The sequence below is a fragment of the Bos indicus genome, chromosome 13, assembly GCF_029378745.1.
Source record: "Bos indicus isolate NIAB-ARS_2022 breed Sahiwal x Tharparkar chromosome 13, NIAB-ARS_B.indTharparkar_mat_pri_1.0, whole genome shotgun sequence".
NCBI classification, from domain to species: Eukaryota; Metazoa; Chordata; class Mammalia; order Artiodactyla; family Bovidae; genus Bos; species Bos indicus.
Genome location: NC_091772.1, coordinates 61,778,833 through 61,797,209, shown reverse-complemented (window position 1 = coordinate 61,797,209; position 18,377 = coordinate 61,778,833). Strand labels below are relative to the sequence as shown.

The 18,377-nt window shown below is 42.8% G+C and overlaps 1 protein-coding gene across 6 annotated transcripts in view; it reads right to left on the bottom strand.

The window, feature by feature from the left end:
* Positions 1 to 18,088, bottom strand: part of KIF3B (kinesin family member 3B) — a 40,357-nt gene extending 22,269 nt beyond the window's left edge. The window contains exons 1-3 of one of the 6 annotated variants that reach the window (XM_019972243.2): positions 17,970 to 18,088; positions 16,624 to 16,747; positions 12,669 to 12,818 (exon numbers count right to left, since the gene is read on the bottom strand). The gene's annotated coding sequence lies outside the window, so the exon portion shown is untranslated. The other 5 variants (XM_019972244.2, XM_019972240.2, XM_070801480.1 and 2 more) reach the window with 5 other exon arrangements.
* Positions 18,089 to 18,377: the final 289 nt, after the last annotated feature.

Sequence of the window (18,377 nt, the reverse complement as noted above, 5' to 3'; positions counted from 1 at the left end):
AGATCCAAATACCTAATCAATGTTCAACTGTGGTGGTTTGCAGTTTAGTCACTAAGTTGTGTCCAACTCTTGCAACCCCATGGACAGTAGACTGCCGTGCTCTTCTGTCCATGGGATTCTTCAGGCAAGAATACTACAGTGGGCTGCAATTTCCTTCTCCAGGGAATGTCCAATTAAAAGTAAGTATCAAGTCATTTAAAGAAAACCATGTAAAAGGCAGCCTTTCATTCATCACCTTCTAGAAGCTACTAGAATTTCGCCGGATGCTTCGAATCAGATATCAGAATGGCCAGGTTACTGCATCTCCTTTTCTTTTCCAGGGGAATGGCCCCCAAGCTACAGATATGGCTGATCCCTTGCCTATCTCTCCCTCCACTTCAACAGGGGCCTAAAAGCACTCTAGATGCCAAGCCCGAACCCCGGCCCCAGAGCCTCCTTTGGGGAGGCCTCTGCTGTAGCACCTGGGATGGTTAGACAAGACCTGAGACTCCAAGGAATAGGAAACATAAGAGGTGGATGGGGAACAGGTCACTGGAGAGGACCGATTCTTCTGCGTTTCATACCTGGGGAGAGGTTTTACCTATGAAAACAATGTGACCCCAAGCCTCTCTAATAAAACGAAAAAGCCTGCAGCAGGCTTTCATGCAGGTCTTGATGTTCAGCTGCTTCTGTTACAGCCCTGTATATTTTTGAGTTCTCCAAAACAATAAAAACAAAGGAATGATAATGACCCACAGTAACCTTAAAAAGCTTTTAAAAAGAAGGAATTCCCAAAGTCTGAGTCCACTTAATTAAATCTCCTTGACTTGGAACACAGAACATCATTTCTTTTCTGAACTCACTGAGCTTGGCTGAACTAGTCATGTACTACTGACATATTACTTCAGGAAGATGGACTAATTCAATTTCCTGCCACCAGAGCTTAAAATCTTGCTGTGGGTCCTCCTCAAAGGAGAGGGTTTTCTTGGAAGGATGCCCTGATAGTCTTTATTACCTTCCTCCTCCTTCTTCTGGTCTGTCTAATTACAGTGATAAATCTTTAAAGGAACTCACAGCATTGCCAGGAAAGGAGAAACCACAGGTCAAGCAGCTCAGCATCTTTATCCCGAACACCTCTTCTGCTTGAACTTGTCATCCCATTGTTAACAACCACCGTTAGAATGGCTACTACCCATGAAAAATTGAGTCTTTGTCCAACTTCATCTCTTTTGTCCGTGAGGAAATCAGTTGCACATTTCTCAGGGAAACCACTCTCTTCCAGAATCTTTCGTGTTTGGATTCACACACTCTCACCTGTGCTGTCAAGGAGTCCATGACAAATTCTAGAACTAGGTGTGGATCTGGATTATCAGTAACTACTGGCTTCCTATAGAGATTCTAGAACACAGGTCACAAACTGGTCACATTCTACCTGAAGCCATTTTTATTTGGCCCTATCATTGTCTAAAAAAAAATAATAACAAAACAAACCCCCCAGCGACTCTACCTCTCTATCTGTATATACCTTGGTGAAAAACCTTTGCACATATGCACAAGGAAACACAGAAAAGGATGCTTCTTGCAGCATTGCTAAAATAGTAGAAAACTGGAAACAACCTAATCATCCATTTATAGAGGAACTGAAAAATAAAAGATCGTACATTCATGCTACAGATATTACACTATTCAGTATTTAAAATGAATAAATTGGAGCTGCTGCCGCTGCTAAGTCGCTTCAGTCATGTCCGACTCTGTGCGACCCCATAGATGGAAGCCTACCAGGCTCCCCGGTCCCTGGGATTCTCTAGGCAAGAACACTGGAGTGGGTTGCCATTTCCTTCTCCAATGCTTGAAAGTGAAAAGTGAAAGTGAAGTCGCTCAGTCGTGTCCAACTCTTAGGGACCCCATGGACTGCAGCCTACCAGGCTCCGCCATCCATGGGATTTTCCAGGCAAGAGTACTGGAGTGGGGTGCCATTGCCTTCTCCATAAATTGGAGCAGGAGTCAGCAAATGACACCCCACAGGCCAAATCCAGCCCACAGCCAGTTTTTGTAACAAAGTTTTATTGGAACACAGCCATACCCCTTTGCTTACATATTATCTATGGCTGCATTAGCTATAAAATAGCAGAGCTGAGTAGCTGTAGCAGAGACAGTGTGGCCCACAAAACCTAAAATCCTGATCTGTCATAGAAAAAGTCTGTCAGCTCTGAATTAGTTACATATATTTACATCGATAAATAAACAGGTTGAGACTTTCCTCGTGGTCCAGTAACTAAAACTCTGTGCTCCCAACACTGGGGACCCAGGTTTGACCCCTAGTCAGGAAACTAGATCCTACATGTTGTAACTATAAAGATTTCACATGCCAACTAAGACCTGGCACAGCCAAATAAATATTTTTTTTTTAAAAAAGAAAGAAAACAAACAGGTTGAGTGAAAAAGCAAGCTGCAGAATGACAATTATGACTAAAAAATTAGAAAACAATATGTTCAAGGATTTGCATTTATGTATATGTAAGTATCCCCAAAAATGGAATAGAAGGATATACAATAATTTATGATAGTGCCTGCTAAAACTGGACAGAGTGAAACGTAGAGAATGGAACAAGAAATGTAAAGAATTTTTTAATTTTACCTGTAATACTTTATCATTTCTCTTAAAAACAAATAGAAACAGGTTATGAGGCTTAAAGCAAATAAGAGAAAACATTAACAACTGTCAATTCTGCTTCCTATATTATTCTCTGAATGTTTAAGATTTCTGAAAAAACAAAACAAAACAAAAAACTAAACTAAAACAAACAAAAAACCAATAGCGATTTCACATTAAAACAGACAGGTTTTCTGCTTCTCTGAAAGAATGGGAATATCCTGATGGCCCCTGGCCCAGGCCCCAAGTGCCAGCAATGAGAGCTGAATGACAGCTCAGCCACCCAATGATGGGCCCAGCCACCGAATCCTCCCCAACCCACACTTTCTACTGTCTCACACCCAGCATGCTTTGCTTATCTACATTTCCTGCCTGGCTCCTGTAGGCATCTCTTGTCTATGACCAAATTTATGTATGCACACTCAGTCGTGTCCGACTCTTTGCGACCCGGTGGACTATAGCCCACCAGGCTCCTCTGTCCATGGAGTTTTCCAGGCAAGAATCCTTGAGCAGGTTGCCATTTCCTACTTCAGGGCATCTTCCTGACCCAGGAATCAAACCCGTGTCCTTTGTATCTCCTGTGTCTCCTGCAATGGTAGGTGGATTCTTTACCACTGTGACACCTGGGAAGCCCTTGCCACGCTAGTCCATCTTTTTAAATGACACTTACCAAGGCTCTGTAATGACATGGAATATGCTTAGCAGAAATGAAAAAGCAGTTTACAAAATTGAATACAAGCAATCCCAATTGTATAAAAACAAGACACACATCACAACAGCAGTAGTGGTCCACTCTGTGAGACGGGACTGCATACAGGAGATCTTCCCTGGTCCCTCAACCTTTCTATATTTTCCACATTTTCTCTAACAAGCATGTGGTATCTTTAAATGGGAAAAAAATAAAGGTCTGGCAATTCTCTAGGCTAGTCACTGTTCCTTGCAGGAACAGCCCTGCAAGGAGGGGTACCCTGTGGGTACACAGTGCATACTAATACACCTTTAATGAATGCATTCCAACGCAGTGTCCTCTAAGGTCAGATCAGGTAAACACCAGCCAACTGCCTGGCCTGGAGTTCAAGGACTCGGAGTGTCTGAAAGGCAGCCCAAGCCATAGATCACAGAGCCTAGCAGAAAAGCACCGCAACACTCAGACAAGAAGATAAAAGTGACGCCCTATTAACCAGCCCAAACCAAGTCCGTGTGCAGCTTTCTCTCAGGGGAAGCAGCTGTTTCTACTCTGTATCCACCTCATCACCATCAACATGACTTTCGCAACTGCTGCTAATTGTTCTGAAGGATCAGGACTCCTTGTTTGCCAATCCCTGAACCGATATCAAGAGAGCAAGCTCAACTCTGGGTCTACGGTTCCCATGATGGCCAGTTATCAAAATGGGAATGACACAATTTTCAAAACAAGATTATCCATCTCCAATTGAAAAAATAACATCCCTGCCTGGAGAACTTTTAAAAGGACATGGAATCTGTGTTGAGAGAATAGTTCTATATCGGCTTCTATGTACATAAAATATATCTGGAGGAATGCACAAGAGCCAGATAACTGGTTGCCTGTAGGGAAAAGAGCTGGGGAGCTCAAGGCCACGAGCCGAAGGGAGGCTTTACAGTGTATATCCTTCTATACCTCTTGAATCATGTAAATATATTACCCAGTCTTAAAATCAAATTAGGGGAGGAAAAAAGATGGAAAATTTTTGTGAAATTAACTAAACTATATCCAGATGTTAAAACCCATTTTCCTTTCATCTATCCACTTTCACTGACCACCATGAATATAACGTAATAGAATGTTTTAACTGATGAACAAGGGCCCTAGGAGTAAAGCTACTTGTTCCCACTTCTTGGGGAAGTGTCATAAAAGAGCTTCTACGAGGTCTACAGCCATGGAGTCTTTAACGTTCTAATGTCAATGTTACGTGTCATGTAGCCTCAGCCATAAAAGGCATTTAGAACAAACATCAAAATAATAGACTAATAATATATATTCTGTTATTACGGGCACTGTTTATAAACATAAGGGAATCTTTTTTTGTAAGCCAAACAGTTGAGTGCTCTGTCTAAACACTTTCAAACTATCTCTTACAGTACATATAAGAGCCACAGCATTTCAAACTAGCACACATTATTTAAGGGCATTTGAGCAATCAATATCAAAAAACTGAAGGGATTTCCATGACAGTCCAATGGTTAAGATCCCACACATCCAATGCAGGGGGCACAGATTCAAACACTGGCTGGGGAACTAAGATCCTGCATGTCACACAATACAGCTAAAAAATATATATATACATATATATATAAAAACACTGAAATGCAATACTTGAAATGTAATACTCCCTTGAAACAGCAACTCCATTTCTAGCTACTATTTTAAGGCCATCAGTGAATAACTGAATACACGTGCAAGATGTACATACACCTTTACGTTTATCTCAGCCGCATCTCTGAGCACTTAAACACTCATTGATAAGGAACTGGCTAGATTATGACATATCTCTACAATGGGAAATTATGCAATCATTAAGAATGGTAATAAACCTCTAGGTACTTACACAAGGGAAGATGTTCACGACATCTTTTTGGGAGGAAAAAAGCAGGCTACCAAACAGGACAGTTACTATGACGCAATTCATGTCTACATGTGCATGCACAAGCGCAGAGACAGATGTGGAGGAAACTGTGCAAAGACAAGACACACCATTCAAGCATGAACTTGAACAGTCAGCAGGTCAGGACTTGAAATTCTGCTCTGCCACTCAGCTATAACATCTTCAGAAAGTTACATTGTCATAGCTTCTCCTATAAAATGGAATTAGTAACACCACCTACCATAAGTAACTGTTATAAGGATTAAGTAAGCTAATAAATGTTAAATGCTCAGTCTAGTCCAAGATGTACAATAAACCCTCAAGAAAGGCAAATAATATTGATCGCTGGGGGTGAGCTTGCAAATTACTGTTTTTGCTTTCTTTGGCCTTTGTGATAAGTATGTGTATTTTGTTTCTTACAATCAAGCGGGGAGATGGCAATAAAAATTTTTTCTTTGGGGGAAAAAGGTCTAGTACCTTGGTTTCAGCTTATGTGTCTTAAGATGACAGACTACTTATCTGGAAAGAAACCTAGAAAGGTCACAGACAAGAAACATGATTACATAAATGCCTGGCATTATGGCAATTACAAATTGCCGCCATGAGCTCCGTCATTTGATGACCCCAACAGGCAAAGAAAGAAAGCATTTATCTAGTGGGGAAAAGAGGCAAAGAAACCAAAACATTCATAAACAATATATTCAAGTCTAGGGGACACTAATTCAGAATCAATGTGGGTCTGGGGCTTCCTTGTATTCAATAGTCACGACTCATTAAGCGCTTAATGTATATACCTCTCCTAATCCTCAAAATCACCTTTTGAGGAATAGGTATTAACCTTATTTTAAAAACAAGGATGGGAGGCTCAGAGAAATTTATTGGCTCAAGGTCACAGCAGTTAAACGGTACAGTCAGGATTCAAAACCAGGTTGTCTTATTGAAAAACTCTAAACTTACTAAACATATACACATGCATATACATGTGCATCAATATATGCAGAGATTAAAACAATTCAAGTTGTATATACAGTGAACAAATAAATCTTCCTCCTACCCTTGGGGAGATACTTGAAGCATTTGCAAACATTAATATATGATATATTCATGCTTAATATATCTTAACTAATATAAACACTGCTTCCCCACTTTTAAAATTGAGGTGTAAGTAAGTATGTATCATCATTCTCTATCTTACTTTATAGATCTTGGAGAAACCTCCCATTCCTCCAACCCTCATCCCTGTCCCCACCTTTTAAGTAGCTGCTTAGATACCACAGTACAGTTGCCTGATAATGTCTTTGATCAGTCCCCCACTGAGGGAAACTCCAGCAGTTTTCGGTCTTTGCAAAAGTTTTTGGTCAGTGCAACAATGCTGCGGGGAATGTCCTGAGCACTGGGCTTCCCAGGTGGCTCAGTGGTAAAGAATCTGCCTGCCAATGAAGGCGATGCAAGAGAGGAGGGTTTGATCCCTGGGTCTAGAAGATCCCCTGAAGGAGGAAGAGAATACTCCAGTATTCTTGCCTGGAAAATTCCATGGACAGAGGAGCCTGGAGGGCTACAGTCCATAGCGTTGCAAAGAGTTAGACATGACTGAGCATACACCACGAATGAATATACCTTTAACTATATGTGGGGGTTCTTAGCAGAAGCTACTGCTAGAGGTTTAAAGGCTATGCATGTCCTTTTGACAGAGGGCACAGTCTTACCCACTCCCTTGGCTATACCATTTATACTCCCAACCATAGGGCACCCACCGCCCACACGACCCCAACATTCAGGGCTAATGCTCTGAACTACCACTAAGCTATGAAGCTGGAAGAGCCTGCCTGCCAGGAACTTCTTGTTCCATGTACTGATCCAGCAAAGAAATGAAACAGTCTCTCTGCTTAAAATTTATACTGTGATGTCAGAAACTTCATCAACCAAATACAACATTTGGTCCTTGAGTAGGACTCTTTTCTGGATCTTGATTTGAACAAATTGATTATTAAAAATATATAAGACCATCAAGAAACTTCGAACCCTGAACATCAGATGATGTTAAGGAACTATCGTTACTTTTTAGGTGTAAAAACGGTATTTTTTAAGGAAGGTTCTTACTCTTGACAGATACACACAAAAGCATTTTCAGATAAAAGTGATATGCTGTCTGGAACCAAAATAATCAGGGGTGAGGTCAGTGGGGTGGATAAAACGTCACAGGTGAACCAGAACTGCCGTGTGCTGATAACTGCTGGACCTGGGTAATGGGTTCACAGTTCATTATACTGTTCTATTTTTATGTATGCTTGAGTTTCCAAAATGGAAAAAAAAACAGATTGCCTTCTGACCAGTGGCACTTTTTTTTTAACTTTTAAGAAAATTTTAACTGTGGTTAAAAAAAAAACCCCACATATTATAAAATGTACCCTCGATACCAGTTTTAAGTGTATAGTTCAGTAATGATATTCACAGTGTTGTGCAACAGATCTCTAGAACTTTTTCATCTTGCCAAACTGAAACTCTATACCTATCAAACAGCAACTCCCCACCTCCCTGTCTCCCCAGCCCCTGGAAACCACCATTCAACCTCATGGTTCATCCGTATTGTAGCATGTGACAAGATCTCTGTCTTTTATAAGGCTAAATAACGCCCCATTGTAGTATATACCATATTTTCTTTATCCATTGATATGGCCATGGACATGCGGGCTACTTGCACTTTTTGGCTATTGTCAATAATGTTGTAGTGATGATGAGTGTACACAATGCTTGTCCTTTTAATCAGACAGCCAGGCAGCTGGGCAGAGAGCCACAGCAAATTCTGTATTTGAAGGAGGGAGGTGGCCTGGAATAACAAAAAAGAGGTTCAGACACACCAGGGATTGAAACCCATCCAACCATTCCCAGCTCTGGGACTCCATGCAAGTTCCCTCACCCCTCTGAGCCTATTTCCTCCTCTGCAAAATGGGACTATCATGAATGCCTGGCTACTTGGGGTTGTGTGAGGATCAGAGGAGGACAGGCATGATGATGCCTGGCCCACAGGAGGTGCCTCTGCCCTGACCCAATTTACGGGAGTAAAAAACCTTGGAGATTGGAGAGAGAAGCAACATGACAGCCTGAGATAATCAGTAGCAAAGTAAGCAGAAACCAGGGTGACCTGGCTCCAAAGTTCATGGCCTTTTTTCCACACCAGCATGTCCTAAATGTCAGTCACCTGACTTCACAGTTTTTGCCATATCCATACACTACCTGTACTATTACTGAGTTAAGGTTTTGCATTAAACCTACTTTTAACACACGTTTCTTTTTATAAGAAACTTTCTATCACTACCATAAATGGAAAACCAGTATCACTTGTTGTAAAAGGAAGGTAACTGAAAATAAATATAAGGACACACAACAGTGTTACTAAATTCAAACTAAATAACTGCAGCTTACCTAAGGCCCCAGAACTGATCTCTCTCGGTTAGAAAGGGAACTTAGCACACGTTAAGAAAGACTGGAACCACATACTCTTCTTGACATAGTCAGAAGAGCCAAAAGAGTTTCAGAAGGAATAACTCTCAAAGTGTCAACTCAACAGAATTTAGGATGTTGTATCGGAGAGTCACCTAAAATCTTCCCCCGTCCCACCTGGTTTAACCCCTAGAATCTAATCCCATCTAAATCCTCAAAATCAGAGTCCCATTATCAACATCTCTGGTGATTCTGGTGTGTACATTAATGTCAGAGCAGCTGCCTACATATGCTACCTTTATAGTAAACAGTTTCCAAAGTTGATCAAACAGAATATCCCATAAATCACAGGATGTTTCAGTAATATAATGAATTGGCTACATTTTAAAAATTCCTTTCTGGAAGTCCATCAAAAATATCATGGTTCACTGTCTGATTCCATAAAGACATGCTTGCTCTCACAGCTCATCCACTGCACAAAACTGATAACGTACATATAGTATTTCTGGTTAATGTCACCAGCCAATAGTCTGTTCAGAGAATGAAAGGTTTAAATGTTAAAGTCTCATGTTCTGAGTCCTACTCACAAGGAATTCTGTATCAAAAAGAAAAACAGGGACTTCACTGTAGTCCAGGGGCTAAGACTCCATGCTCTCAATGCAGGGGGCCCAGGTTCAATCTCTGGTCAGGAAACTAGATCCCACATGCCACAACTAAAAATTCTGCGTGCTACAATGAAGATCGAAGATCCTGTGTACCGCAACCAAGACCTGGTGCAGTCAAATAATTAGGTAAAAGAAAGAAAAACAGATTAAGGAGACAGCAAAGAAGGCTGACAAAAATTATTAAAAGATACCTTATGGTATGTGAATTATATCTCAGGAAGCTTTTTTTTTTTTTAAGATATCTTTAGAGGGTCCTAATCAAATTTTAAGAAGGAAAAGGTACAGTTTTCCTTTTGAACTTTATAAAGTTCTAACTTTCCCTAAACTAATTTATTTAGAATTGTTCTCTTATGAGGCTGGCAGAGAAGCAAAGATGCTCACCACAGCACTATATGTGATTATTAAAAGCCAGAAACATCATCAGTGCCCACTGCTAGGGAAAGTTTACTAGTTCAATATTAGTAAACATGAAAATACGGAAAAATGGTTATGAAACGTTAAATGAACATCTCCAAATGCAAAACTGGAAATACACATTGAGAGCAACTATCTGAAAAGACAACTGCAAGTAGACCAGTAAGCTGAAACTGAATCAGAATACCTTTTTCAAAGGCAATCCCTCCCCACTGAACTATTAATGTCTGCCTTTTCAACTTTGTTTAGACACTATCTTGTTAAAAACATTATTTAGGAGGCTGCCTTTACAATTACTTTTTTTTTTTTTTTTAACAAGGAAAGGATCCAGTTTAAAGAAATCACAAGGGGACTTCCCTGGGGGTCCAGTGGTTAAGACTTTGCCTTCCACTGCAGGGGGTATGCGGAGAAGGCAATGGCACCCTACTCCAGTACTCTTGCCTGGAAAATCCCATGGACAGAGGAGCCTGGTAGGCTGTAGTCCATGGGGTTGCTAAGAGTCAGACACGACTGAGCGACTTCACTTTCACTTTTCACTCTCATGCATTGGAGAAGGAAATGGCAACCCATTCCAGTGTTCTTGCCTGGAGAATCCCAGAGATGGGGGAGCCTGATGGGCTGCCGTCTATGGGGTCACACAGAGTCGGACACGACTGAAGCAACTTAGCAGCAGCAGGAGCAGCAGGGGGTACGGGTTCAATCCCTAGTCCGGGAACTAAGTTCCCATATGCCTCCAGGTCAAAGAACCAAAACATAAAATTCAGAAACAATACTGCAACAAGTTCAATAAAAACTTAAAAAATGATCCTCATTAAAAAAAAAAAAACAAACTTGGACTTCCCTGGTGGTACAGTGGATGAGAATTCGCCTGCCAATGCAGAGGACATGGGTTCGATCCCTGCTCCAGGAAGATTCCATGTGACATGGAGCAACTATGGAAGCCCGTTGCCTAGAGCCTGTGCTCTGCAACAAGAGACGCCACCACCATGAGAAGCCTGAGCACCACGACTAGAGAGCAGCCTCCACTCTCAGCAACTAGAGAAAGCTTGTGAACAGCAAAGAAAACCCACCGCAACCAAAATATTGTTTTAATTTTAAAAACATCATCAGAAACGTAAATACAAACTTCTGCAAAGATAATCTTTAAGACGTTCACTGTAGCATTACTCATAGCATTAAGTATTGAAACCAGCCTAAACGACAATGATTAGGGAAACAGGTGAGAACTGCATATCCATGAGATAAAACACATTTAGGAATGCATTTTCCTTTGGACAGTAAGATGATTTAACAGGTAGTTATTTCTGGGTGAATCTTAGTTAATCTTTTTAGGATTTTCCTCATTTTTCCTCAGTGGACATTATTTTTATAGTCGGGGAAAAATATTTTTAAAAAAATGCTGACAATTGAAGAAATAAGGAGGGAAAAACACCATGTATTTCTTGGGCTAGAATCTAACCTGCTATTGCAGATCTTGCAAAACCCGTAACTATTTCCACCAAGAACTATCTTCTTGCGGTTATCTTAAGTAACTCAAGCTGACGTTTTAGCTTATCTGGATGGAATCTTTTATGATTTACTAGCTAGACTTTTTTGCTTAGGTTATTAAATGTGTTCTAAAGTAATGATTACTGCAGTCCCCTATGCTGCTGGAGACAGTACTATGAGCTTTAGCCTCTGTTTAATCTATATCACACATGAAAGCCTCAAAGCAAGTCCTTCCAGAAACCAGTGCTGAAAGGGATGAAGGACCCCAGGGTGGGTAACAGCATGTCCAGTCTCAGCTCCCAAGAATCTATTACGACTTCTATTTCACTTGGACCCACTTCCATTTCTACACTATGTTCGAATATGACAAAATGCAACTGCTGTAAATATCTTGCCAAAAATTATAAAAATAAAACCACACCCACCACAATTATCACTGATGCTCTCTAATGCAAACTATGATTTAAATAAACCAGCATGCTAAAGATAGACGTGCCTGTGTGTGAAGCGCTCTCCGTCTGCTATCAGTGTAACAAAGTGAGGAGACACAGTGTGTCACCAAGACTAACTGAGCCTTAAACAAGAACATCCCAAGCAGCAATGCAGATGTCTGTGCTGATAAGATGAGCTGACAGTAAGGATCTCTGACCACCAAGACAGAGCTCTCAAAGCCCCACCCTGGAAGGCCTGGGAGAAAGCACTGCATCAAGTCACCAAGGAAAAGGAAAAGATTACCCAACTCAAAGCTGTCTTTCAGGCAGCGCTGGAAGAGCCTTGGAAGACCACCCCATGTCCATTTTGCCTATACAGATACTGAGGGCCAGAGATGCTGAGTTACTTGCCTTGGGTAACACAGCAAATGGCAGAATTGTGCTTATAATTCATGTCTCCACCCAGATCCCACTGCCTTTTCACATCAGAATTTCCTGTGATGGTACAGGCTTTGATCAAGAACTCTTTCTAAGATTGCGGAGATAAGGGGATATAGAAAAGAAAATCCCACCCAGCAGACAGGGAGAGCTGAGGCTCAACAAAGGGAATCTTTTGCAATTAGTCAGCTGGTGGCATAGGACTTTAGCCAGCTTCTCCTCATTGGTACAGATGTTATCACCAGAATCTAGAAGCAGTTCAGGCCTGAATGATTCAGAATACAAGCTCACAGTGCCTACCTGCTTCATGTTTCAGGCCTGAGTTAGAGCTAAGAAGAGGGACAGGTAGCCTATCTCACCAATCAGGTTATCTGTCTGATGCCTGCCAGTCAAGTAATTGACATCCAGAATTATATTCAAACACCAAGGGTTTTCCCCCTGATTTCTTCAGTCATTCTATGAAGTCCCTTTTCCTTCATCAGCATTTGAAGTTAGTCACCCAGGTACAAAAGGGAAAGAAAGGCCTTTGACAAGACATCAGGGAGGTGCTGCCCACCTGAAAAACAGATGAACAAGGAGTGGCTGAAGAGCAGTAGACGCGGGGTCAGCAGGCTTGGGTAAGTTATTTGACTTTTCTGTGCCTCTACTTTCCTCTTCTGGAAAATGGGATTCATAACAGTACTCAGTTACCAGGCTGCTGTGAGGACTAAACGAGACAATGCATGTAAAGAAAGGACAGCATTTGGATCAATAAATGTGAGGTATTCCTGTTACAGGTATACCTTGGAGATACTGCAGATTGGGCTCTGGACAGCTATAATAAAGCAAATCTTGGAATAAAGCAGGTCACACAAATTTTTTGGTACCCCAGAGCATATAAAAGTTATGTTTACACTATACTGTTGTCTGTTAAGTGTGCAAGAGTATTATGTCTAATGAAACAATGCAATTGTTTAATTAAAATGCAATTGTTAATTTAAAAATACTTTATTGCCCCCAAAAATGTTAACCATCACCTGACAACGCAGGGTTGCCACAAACCTTCAAATTGTAAAAAATGCAGTATCTGTGAAGCACAATAAAACAAGGAAAGCCTGTACTTCTATTACCATTATGTCTGGTTAAGTCCTAGTTTTGTGACTTATTACTGAAGAGGTGCATCACCAGCGTTAATGGACCCAGAAAACACCCTGGGGGTGCGCATCTTGGTAAAATGCAGACTGGTTGACTATATCTAGACATAAATTCTACATTTCTAATAAGCTCTCAGGGCACATGGGTGCCTTGATCATACAGAACAGCCCTGAACCAACAAGGATCTAGCTAGCCCTGCACCTACCAAGTATCTAATATTATTGACCAAAATGAATGCTCTCTCAATGCTTCATCTGTAAACTAGGTAAAATGCATGTGCCACATGATCTCAACTAACTAAACATTAGTACACAAGAATGTGCAGGAAAGAGCATTCTAAACTGAAAACAAAGCTAGACAAGCGGAGGTGGTAAATTATTAGTCTTACTATTCACAGTGCTGAATCTACAACATTGTGAAGTCTAAATTTACCAAGGCAGTTATTAGCATAAATGAAAAGGCAGCTCAAATTCCCTTGCTTGGAAGAGATACTCCATTCAAGGATGCTCTAGGAATTCTAGCAGAACACAACAGCTTCTCAAGGGATTCCCAAATCAAAAGCTCTGAAACTTTAGAAATGTCATTTGATGGCCAAGAAAGAACCACTATGGCAGGCAGACTGTGGCCATTTGAGGCACTGAACTTCACAAGTGATTCCATTCTGTCTCCCAGAGTTGGCCAGCCTTCCCCCAGGAACCTTCATCAGCAAAGATCTTGAGTTAGGACAGCAACGCCAACAGCAATGAAACAGATGGGCACTGCCCTGGCACAGCCTGTACCTGCCACTCCACAAGCTGGCAAAGAGCCAGACTTCAAGAACAGTAGGGCTTCTGATGTCCTGGGGGGGCTTCAAACAGACGCACCTGGCTGTCTATCCTGTAGGATCTCCTCCCCAGAGGCTCTAAGTGGGATGTTTATACCTTGTGCCTCTCCTCCAAGGGTTCACGGGAACCAGAGCTAATTCTTCCACACAGGGCACCTTACCAAAAAGCTGTCTTATCATTTTCAAGGCAGATGGCACCAGCAACATCTACCTAATTGCTCAGGCCAAAAACTCAGAAATCATCTATGATTCCTTGCCCTCAACCACCATCCCGCTGGTTTCACCTCCACAACACATCCCCAATCCATCCTCTCATATCATCTCTACTGCCAACACCCTAGAAAGCCACCATCACCTCTCAACTGGCCTCTGAGCGACTGTCCAGGCTGCCATTCTTATACCTCTTAAAATTCACTGGCCACAGAGGCCAAAGTGATTTTTAAAAAACACAAAACAGATCATATCACTTCCTTCTTAAAGCCTTCAATGCTTTCCCATTGCTTCTGGAATAAAAGCCCACCTCTGTGCTCTGGGCTACAGGCCTGCAGGACCTGAAGCCTCACCCCCACCCATCCCCCACATGCCCACTTGCTCCGGCCACTCTGAGTCTTCTTTTGGTTCCCAGAATTTACCAAGCTTATTCCCACCTAAGAGGCTTTACCCCTGCTCTTCTGCCATTTTCAAATGGCTGGCCACAAATCTCAGCAAAAATGTCATCATCCTAGAGTAACCTTCTTGGACCACCCAGTTTAAGTGGCAGCACCCCCATGGAGAAGTTACTCTCTATGACACACTGTTTTACTGTTTTCAGAGTACTTATTTCCATTCATTTACCGGTTTCTTCTTCTGATACTGCCATTAGAATGGAAGCTGCATGTGAACAAGGACCTCACCTACCTCTTGACCATCACAGCTCCAGGCTAGAACTGCACCGGACACACCACGTGTTCAGCAAGTGAATGAAACTGAGCCAGTAGGGCGAGAGCACTGAACTTGGAGTCAGAAGGCCTGGAGGTCAACGTGAAATGGGCCACCCACTAGCAGCCTGGCTTCTTACCTCAGGTCCCTCAACTGCAAAATGGGAATCTCAATCTGCACCTTCCTGTCCTCACAGGGTTACTGATAGACCAAATGAGTGAAGACACATTTAAGCATCCTTGTAAACCATTAGGCACCATAAAGAGGGCACTGTATTATTAACCAGCACAACAGAAGGTTCTTTCTCAGAGGCCCATAAATCAGTGGATAAAGGGCTTAGAGAGCAAGCCAAGACTTCTAGCCCAGGCACCCAACAGAAACCTAAGGACACAAGAGATGTGAAACCACATCTTTACACCAAGGAGGGGAAAACACAAGACATGAACTCACATCAAATTCAATTGAAATGCTAGTCATTTGCAAATTAAGCTCCGAGGTCCTTGAAGAATGTGGATTTGGGGCTGATCTCCACATGCCCCACGTGCTTGGCAAATAGGATTTGGTAAACATTTACTGAACTGCGAGTCCGACAACCAGACTTGGCATCTGACCATCAGCTTTCGTTTTTCTTTGCAATCCATTCTGACATGGGATTACAGGTTCTTGGGGCAACCCTGTAACAGTGACATTTACACCATACTATGATAGCTACGGTTTCATGAATTCAGTGACCCTGTGAAGTTGACAAGACCTAGTATCATCAGCATATGCTTTAATTTATTCATTCACTAACCATCATTGGAATATAAAGCATAATTCAGGTTATTTAGGCTGCTGCTGCTGCTAAGTCGCTTCAGTTGTGTCTGACTCTGTGTGACCCCATAGATGGCAGCCCACCAGGCTCCCCGTCCCTGGGATTCTCCAGGCAAGAACAATGGAGTGGGTTGCCATTTCCTTCTCCAATGCATGAAAGTGAAAAGTGAAAGTGAAGTCGCTCAGTCGTGTCCGACTCTTAGCGACCCCATGGACTGCAGCCTACCAGGCTCCTCCATCCATGGGATTTTCCAGGCAAGAGTACTGGAGTGGGGTGCCATTGCCTTCTCCGTTATTTAGGCTATGTTAGGCCTAAATAACAATAGCTAATGCTTACCAAAACTGCCAGGCACTTCACATGTATTAGGCGTACATAAATCCTCACAACAGCCATGGGTGGTGGATACTATTATTACCCTACTTTTCTAGATGCTGAAACTGTAGCACAAAGAGCTAAAGCAAATTACTCAGTGGCACACAACTTAGAAGCAGCAGAGCCAAGATTTGAAGCCAGGCAGCTTCATTCCATGCTTTTAAACCACTAGCATGCCATCAGAATTGCACAATAGCACTAAAACGACCCATTAGCTTACTCCTCTCATTTTAAAGAGGAGGGGTCAGGAGGACAGAGAAACCCCTTTAAACATTCCAACTCTGTTCTGAAGTTCACACTTTGATGGTATCTATTTAACTGAAGCTTTATGTAAGATCTTGTTTCCTCGTCAGTGGAAGAAAAGCCTCTAGCCACAGCAGTCAGAAGGAACAAAAGAACCGCTGAGAAATCAGAGATATCAGGGTACGGAGAAGAAAATACAGGATTTACCTGGAAGTGTGTCCAGCTCCATCACTTAATAGGTATAAAATTCTTAGGCAAGTCATTCACTTTTCTTAGCCTCAGTTTCCTCATCTTCGAAATGGAGATGACATCACCACCTACCTGGCAAAGTCTATGTGAAGATTAAATGAGATAATATACCTGAAAAGTGCTTCTTAATCATATACAGCTGACCCTCAGTATTTGTGGGGAATTGGTTGCAGGAGCCCCAGTGGATACCAAAATCCATGGATGTTCAAGTTCTTTATACATAAAGGTGAAGTACATAACTTCGTTTAAAAAAAATCGCATCCACACAGTTCAAACTTGTGTTGTTTAACGGCCAATCACACTTGGAAATAGCTATTACTGTTTCAAGCACTTCTCAAAAGACAGAAACATAACTCTTTGTCTTCTGGAAGAGTCAACAAGACCTAAGTAAAAAAATAAAACCATAACCTCAACTATCAACAAGGACTTGACCCCAGGGTTTCCCCCTCCAGGACTATTTTGCATAAATCCACACCACCTCCCTTGCTCTTAGCAGAATGAAGAAGTAAAACTGAGAGGGGATGTCAACAAGGGAATACATCCATATGAGCTGGTGCACTACATACCTAAACCCTACCTGTCTCAAAGTCAACCCCTCCAGGAAGCTTTACTCAAACCACCCCACATGCCTCCTAACAGCTTGTTGAGCACTTACTATGTGCCAAGCTACTTGACATACCCGTCTTACTGATTCCCACTGCAGTTCATTAACGCATTTTACAGATAAGAAAAGAAGGCTCAGAGATTAATTTGCCCAAGCCAACACCGTTACTAAGTGGAGATGCAGAGTCTCAAATCCAGACACTCGGACTTCAAGTTGGACTCTTGGCCCTTCTCCTCCCCACTGAGGGAACTTCCAGCATACACGGCTCAATATGTTAAACACTCCGAGCAGCAAGTGTTAGGACCCCACTGGGCAAACAGGTCAACTGAGGCCAAGAGGGAAAGGGACTTGCCCAAGGTCACACAGTGAGCCAGGGGCAGCGCCAAGATTTGGACCCCAAGCTTTCCCTTTCCCACCTCCCTTACCGCTTCCCCTCTCCCTCCCGCTTCTCCCCAGAGCTCCGTCTCTGACTTCCACTCCTCGCGGCCGGGTCTAGGATCGGGCCGCACTCCCGCTTGGGGGAGAAGGGGACGAGGCCGTCCGGACTGCCTGAAGATGCCCAGGAGGCAGGGCAGAAGATGCTCCCGCTGCCGGAGCTGCAAAGCCTGTCGGTGGTGCCGCCGCGGGCCTCCAAGGGAAGATACCATGCGGCGGAAAGATCGGCCCTGCCCAGCAGCCCTGCGGCTCCACCCCGACTCACCTGCAGCCCGAGCTGAAAGCGGGCGGCTGCGGGGGCGGCGGCGAGCCGTAGGCTCAGCCGTTGGCTCAGCCGTTCCCCGCTGCCCCGGATGGGGAGAGAAAGAGGCCGCTCACTTCCTTAGCAACCGGCTCGGCGACCTACTTCCTTAGCAACCAGTGTCAATTTCAATAACTTTATTGAGACAAGAATGACAGTCATTGACAGTCTGTCAGGCAGGGCAGGGAGGGGCCGGGCCCTGCCAGGTACTGGCCCTTAGTAGGTACCCAAGACCCTTCGGTCCTTTCACCCATCTAAGGGGGTGTGAGACGAGCGATACACGGTCTGACTCCGCCTGCTAGTATCTCGTGCCTCAGTTTCTCCATCTGTAAAATGTAACGCACTGGCTTTGTTGCGCCCTTTGGCCTTTTC